This window comes from Astyanax mexicanus, chromosome 16 (genome assembly GCF_023375975.1).
Source record: "Astyanax mexicanus isolate ESR-SI-001 chromosome 16, AstMex3_surface, whole genome shotgun sequence".
NCBI classification, from domain to species: Eukaryota; Metazoa; Chordata; class Actinopteri; order Characiformes; family Acestrorhamphidae; genus Astyanax; species Astyanax mexicanus.
The window spans coordinates 37,730,268-37,736,267 of NC_064423.1; the positions used below are offsets into that span (position 1 = coordinate 37,730,268).

Below are 6,000 nucleotides of genomic sequence, written 5' to 3' on the forward strand. Positions count from 1 at the left end.
CAGAAATGAAAGGTGTTACAGGCCAGAAAGTTTGAAATAAGGCCCAATCCCATTTCACCCCTTGGCCCTACCACTTACCCCTACCCCTTATATTTGAGTGTAACTCTTTCTCTTGGAACAGAGTTATAAAAGGAAGTGAGGGTGAAATCCTCCCCCTAAGAATTGGGAAACCCTTCAAAAGCACCCAATACGTCATCAATAAAGCGCTCAATAAAGTTCAGTAGCCTAGCTGCTGCTGCTGCTGCGGGTTAACTACTTAACTTTAGGGTCTATTTTATTGTATGTCTTCAGAAAGGAGAAAGGAGATGGTGTAGAAATGATATTATTACTGTCCATTCCTCAATTCCTCTGTGTTGGGCAGCTAAAATTAGCTTTGATTAGCTTTTATTTTATTTTATTTTTCTATTCCGCCTTAAATGCTGCAGCCCCCTCTGGTATTATACATCATTTAAGGTGGAACAGGAAAGTTAGCTAGTTATCTAAGCTAGCTACTGAGACAAACTACTACTGACCTTTGTTGTGCTTGTTTTGTTGAAGAATTTGGCCATAAAACTTTGAAACTACACATTAAACTATGGTGATATAGAGCTAATCCTCACTTTTAACAAAGAAAATACTTAAAAACTTGTGGGTCCCCTAACCTACTCCTCCAACCTCACGAGAATCAGGACACTCCCTACCATTTGGCGTGCACACTCAAAACAGAGGGATAGGGGTAAGGAGTAAAGGGCAGGGCCAAGGGGTGAAATGGGATTGGGTCTTAGACTTAGATTGTCCACTTAGCTAAACAATAAACACTAAACTCAAAAATTAAGACAGGAACAATAAATGATGCTACACATCCAGCCACAAGACCTGATGTCAATCATATATAAGAAACCACAAAAAAATGATCAGTTCCTTTATTCTTATTTTACCAAATTGAAAACCTCTGGAATATAATCATCAAGAGGAAGATGGATGATCACAAGCCATCAAACCAAACTGAACTACTTGAATGAATTTTTGCACCAGGAGTGATATAGCATAAAGTTATCCAAAAGCAGTGTGTAAGACTGGTGGAGGAGAACATGATGCCGAGATGCATGAAAATTACTGTGATTAAAAACCTCCAGGGTTATTCCACTAAATATTGATTTCTGAACTCTTAAATCTTTATGAATATGAACTTGTGTTTTCTTTGTATTATTTGACCCATTTTTTTTGCAAATAAATGCTTTAAATGACAATATTTTTATTTTGAATTTGGGAAATGTTAAGAAATATTGTTATACTATAGTTTATAGAATAAAACAAGAATGTTCATTTTACTCTTTAAATATATACCTATAAATAGCAAAATCAGAGAAACTGATTCAGAAACTGAAGTGCTCTCTTCATTTCAGATTTTTTACAGAGCTGTATATGGAGAGCTTGGGACTGAGCCCCTCGTTGGGAGAGAGGTGGTCCCAGGTGTGTGTGTTCTTTCCTAAATCCTGGTAATGACATCATTAGGGTCTCTCTGCGAGGCCAGAGCGAGAGATCCTCTTTCCGGAGAGACCCTCTTCATGGGCGGCGGGTCAGCGACACGAGCCGCCGCCTGACACGTAATTGCTGATATTGATTATAGGTTATCATATGCTGCGGGCTGTTTGTAAGATAATGCCGGAGGGGTTAATTTGTTAGCCATTAACCTCTTGGGCCCGGGTCTGCGTACACGTGAATTAAGTTTAAAACAATGTCCTTGCCCGGTTCCCCCCTCACCCGTCTCGGCCCCTGGCCCTAAATGGAAGTCTAATGCGGTTACAGGCAAATTACAATGCAACACCACGAGGCCCGAGCCGGACAGGCCCAGCGGTAGTTCAGAAAGGCCAGCGGACGGAGACTTTTTACAAAACGCAACCTTCTACCCTTCTACACTTGCAATTAGTCCTCAATCTGTACATTTCTGTAGCAAATAGCATCCTCAGGAGGACACTTGTGGAAAGAAGAAGAAGAAAATACGTTATGTGTGGCATTTACACGAAAAAAAAGAAAGAAAAAGGAAAGTGTCAACTCCAAAAAAACTACCAATCCAACTCAAAGCAATGTGTTATATCTAGGGCTGCAACTAATGATTATTTTGCTACTCGACTAATTTTTTTATTTTTTTTTCGATTAGTCGATTAGCCAAAGATTATTTTTTTAATGTTCTCCAATGTTCTCTTTTAAATCAATAGAAACTGCAGAACATGAGATTTAAAAGGCATTTAAATGTCTAGATGTTGTTTAAATGTTAAAAGTACTGATATTTACATTTACATTTATGGTATTTAGCAGACGCCCTTATCCAGAGCGACTTACAACAGTGCTTCAAAGTTACTTAAGATATCCAAAGCTAGTTTGTAGACTAGGATATAGTGATTAAATATGTAATCTGTTGTGTTTGGGCACTTTTGGAGACGCAGACTAAGTTCTGTCCCCAGCACATTGAGTAATGGGGTACTGCTAAAAATAAACCAATAGTAGACAATGAAATTTGTAGTCAACAAATTTAAATAATCGACATTGTCGATTATATCGACTAATCGTTGCAGCCCTAGCTATATCAACTCCAAAGTCAGTGCAGTTTTGTTTTCCCAGAAAATTTTACAGCACTTCATGCTTCCCTCTGCCTTTAAACTTTTATGGAGATGCAGATTTCATTTTCCAGCAGGACTTAGTTGGCACACTTCCCACACTGCCAAAAGTACCAACTGGTCTTGAATTTGAATTCGATTCAAATTTTTTGAGACACTGATTTTTGGATTTCCATTGACTATAAGCCATAATCATTCATCAACAATAAAATAAATAAACATTTAAATAAATAAATACATCACTTTGTGTGTAATCCATCTATATAATGTATGAGTTTCACATTTTGAACTAAATTACTATAATAATAAATAAAGTAACTTTTCAACGGCATTCTAATTTTTTGAGATGCACACATATATATATATATACCATACTATATATAGACACACTGGCACACCACAAGTCATTGTACAAGCATTGTACAATTAACTTGATTAATCAAATTACTGTTTTATTTTTTTAACATATTTTTTATATTTAAATCTTTACATAATATATAAGCTGCCATAGTGAAACTCAGTACATAGTTGTTTGTTCACAAATACCTATTATACCTATTATATATTGTAAATACCTATTATATGTTGCAGTGATTTACATATTTTACACTTTTCTTTATACAGTATTTAACTAACTAAAATATAAGGAGGTTATGTTTAAACAGTGTTTACTATAAAAGCTGCATGTAAAGGGGGCTGCTATTACTTTTTGTAAAAAAAAAAAAAAAGAAAAAAAAAAGTAGAATTATTGCTATTGACTTATTTAGGAGTATTTTATCCACTTTAGTAACACATATGCTGTGAATATTGCAAGAACTTCAACTTCGCCATTCTATACTGGGGGAAAAAATGTCACCAAAAAAAGGTAATATTTGGTTGGGCCGCCTTTCACTGCATTTTCACGAATTCACTGTGGCATTGTTAAAATCTTCTGCAATGTCACAAGATTTCATATTTGAATCCAGTGTTTCTGGATTCATTTTTCACCAAGATCTTGCAGCAGCATTGATGATGGTAGAGTCTGACCACTGCACAAAGCCTCTCTTCTCCATCCAGAACATCCCAAAGATTCTCAATGAGGTTAAGGTCTGGACTCTGTGGTGAACTCTCTCTCAATCCATGTGTGAAAATGATGGTGATCTCATGCTCCCTGAACCCTGAACTCTTTCACAATTCCAGCACCATGAATCCTGACATTGTTCATCTTGGAATATAAAGAAAAAATCCATTGGTGGAATAACCTGGTCTATATTCAGTAAATTCAGGTAGTCAGATTACCTCATTTTTTCAGCACTTCATACTGTTGCTGAACCTAAACCTGCAGACCAACTGCAGCATCAACCAACCCCACATCATTTACTTACTTAAATCCAGGTGTAGACTCTTATTTACTTTAATACAGGAGTTATAGATTGAGATATTGCAATATATATATTGTGCTACTATGAGCAAACTCATAAGTAAAAGTAAAAGAAAAAGGTTATTTTTTGTTTTTATTGTCCAGTCAGAACGGTGGAATCTAATATTAGAGTTCATAGTGGGTGGGGGCTATCTAGTGGGCGGGGCTTAAACACAACACAGAATGAACCACTGTCTGACACCAATCTTTACAATTTATACAGTAATGCAGAATATTATGATACTTATAGCGGAAATATCGATATGTCCATACACCCCTACTAACAACAAAAAAAGTAATTAATATACTCAAAATATTTTCTACAGTACTGAAAGACATGGGGTCAGTGCTACTAAACTCTACTAAAGCATGAGTAGACTGATAAATCCCTGTACTGATCAGTTATTTATCTCAGTGCTACTGAACTCTACTAAAGCATGAGTAGACTGATAAATCACTGTACTGATCAGTTCTTTATGGAAGCATGAGGAGGAAAAAAGAATAAAACACTCACGTTGTCCAACAATAAAATAAAAAATATATAAAATAAAAAAATATATACATGATTTTTAACTAATACACTATTGCACTATTTTTAGAACTAATACACTATTGCAAAGCACAATATCAATGCACAACTTCAATATGCATTGATATTTAGAAGCAAGCTTAAAAACTCTAATAAAAAAAAAAACTTCAAATAAAAGTTGTAACAGCAGGACAGTCCTTCACTTTCCTTTTGTTGTTATTTTTTCCATACTTATGAAAGACATCAACAACTTTTATAGGATAAAACTGCCATAAATATGCAAAATAGATCTCAGATATAACCTTTCTGCATTGAGAAAAGAGCCACAAAGCCACAAAAAAGGGACGCCTACAAAAAAGTGTTCAATAATAATAATAATAAATAATCATAAATATACAATAATAAGTCATACATTTACATTTTCTGATCCTCACTTGTCATTGCAGCCATTCAGGTTTAAAAAAAAGTTAAAGTTAATAAAGTCAATATTAGAAGAAATATGGCAATAATGCACCAGCAGCAGCAGCAAATGTCAAAACAGCCAAAAATGTCAAAATATCAGTCAAAAGTGTCATAATGCAAGTCAGGACTGAGTTGGCAAAGGTGAGTTCGCTCTGAGTATAAGTGTGTGTGTGTGTGTGTGTGTGTGTGTGTGTGTGGGAGTCTATATATATATATATATATATATATATGTGTGTGTGTGTGTGTGACAGAGAGAGAGAGTAAGTGAGTGAGTGTGTGTGTGAGTGAGTGTGTGCACACGTGTTCAGTGTGAGTGTGTGTGTGTGTGTGTGTGTGTGTGTGTGTGTGTGTGAGTGTGTGTGCGCACAGATCAATCACAGCAGTACAGGTGGCACTCCAGGGCAGCGCCAGGCTGCAGAGACAATAAAGGCCGTACCTGAGCTTCTTCCCTCCACCGCTATCAGCGCATCCTCACCACCAACTCCAGCAGATATCCGACAGCAGAACGTGTGGTCCAGCTTCTCCCTGACCCAACTAACAGCCAGGGGGGGAGAGGAGAGAAAGAGAGAGAGAGAGAGAGAGAGAGAGAGAAACAGAGAGAGAGAGAAACAGAGAGAGAGAGAAACAGAGAGAGAGAGAAACAGAGAGAGAGAGAGGGGAGTTAGAGTCATTGCCACTGTGACACCATGACTGATCCATGTGCGACTGGTCTCACACACACACACACACACACACACACACACACACACACACACACACACACACACACAATATATATATATATATTGAAACACACACACACACATACACAAATATTGGAACACATACACTTATACATTTACAGTCACACACACACACATTTAAGGTATATAGCACGCACACATATTCAAACACACACTCACACACACTTATACACACACACATATATTGAAACACACACTCACACACACACACACACACACACAAACACACACATATATATTGAAACACACACAGACACACAGACACACACA

At 36.7% G+C, this 6,000-nt stretch overlaps 1 protein-coding gene across 2 annotated transcripts in view; it reads right to left on the minus strand.

The window, feature by feature from the left end:
* The window catches only part of zfhx3b (zinc finger homeobox 3b), a 547,203-nt gene extending 541,687 nt beyond the window's left edge, over positions 1–5,516 (minus strand). For both annotated transcript variants that reach the window (XM_022670083.2, XM_022670080.2), the window contains exon 1: positions 5,424–5,516. The gene's annotated coding sequence lies outside the window, so the exon portion shown is untranslated. The remainder of the gene's footprint in view (positions 1–5,423) is intronic.
* Between the last annotated feature and the right edge of the window lie 484 nt (positions 5,517–6,000).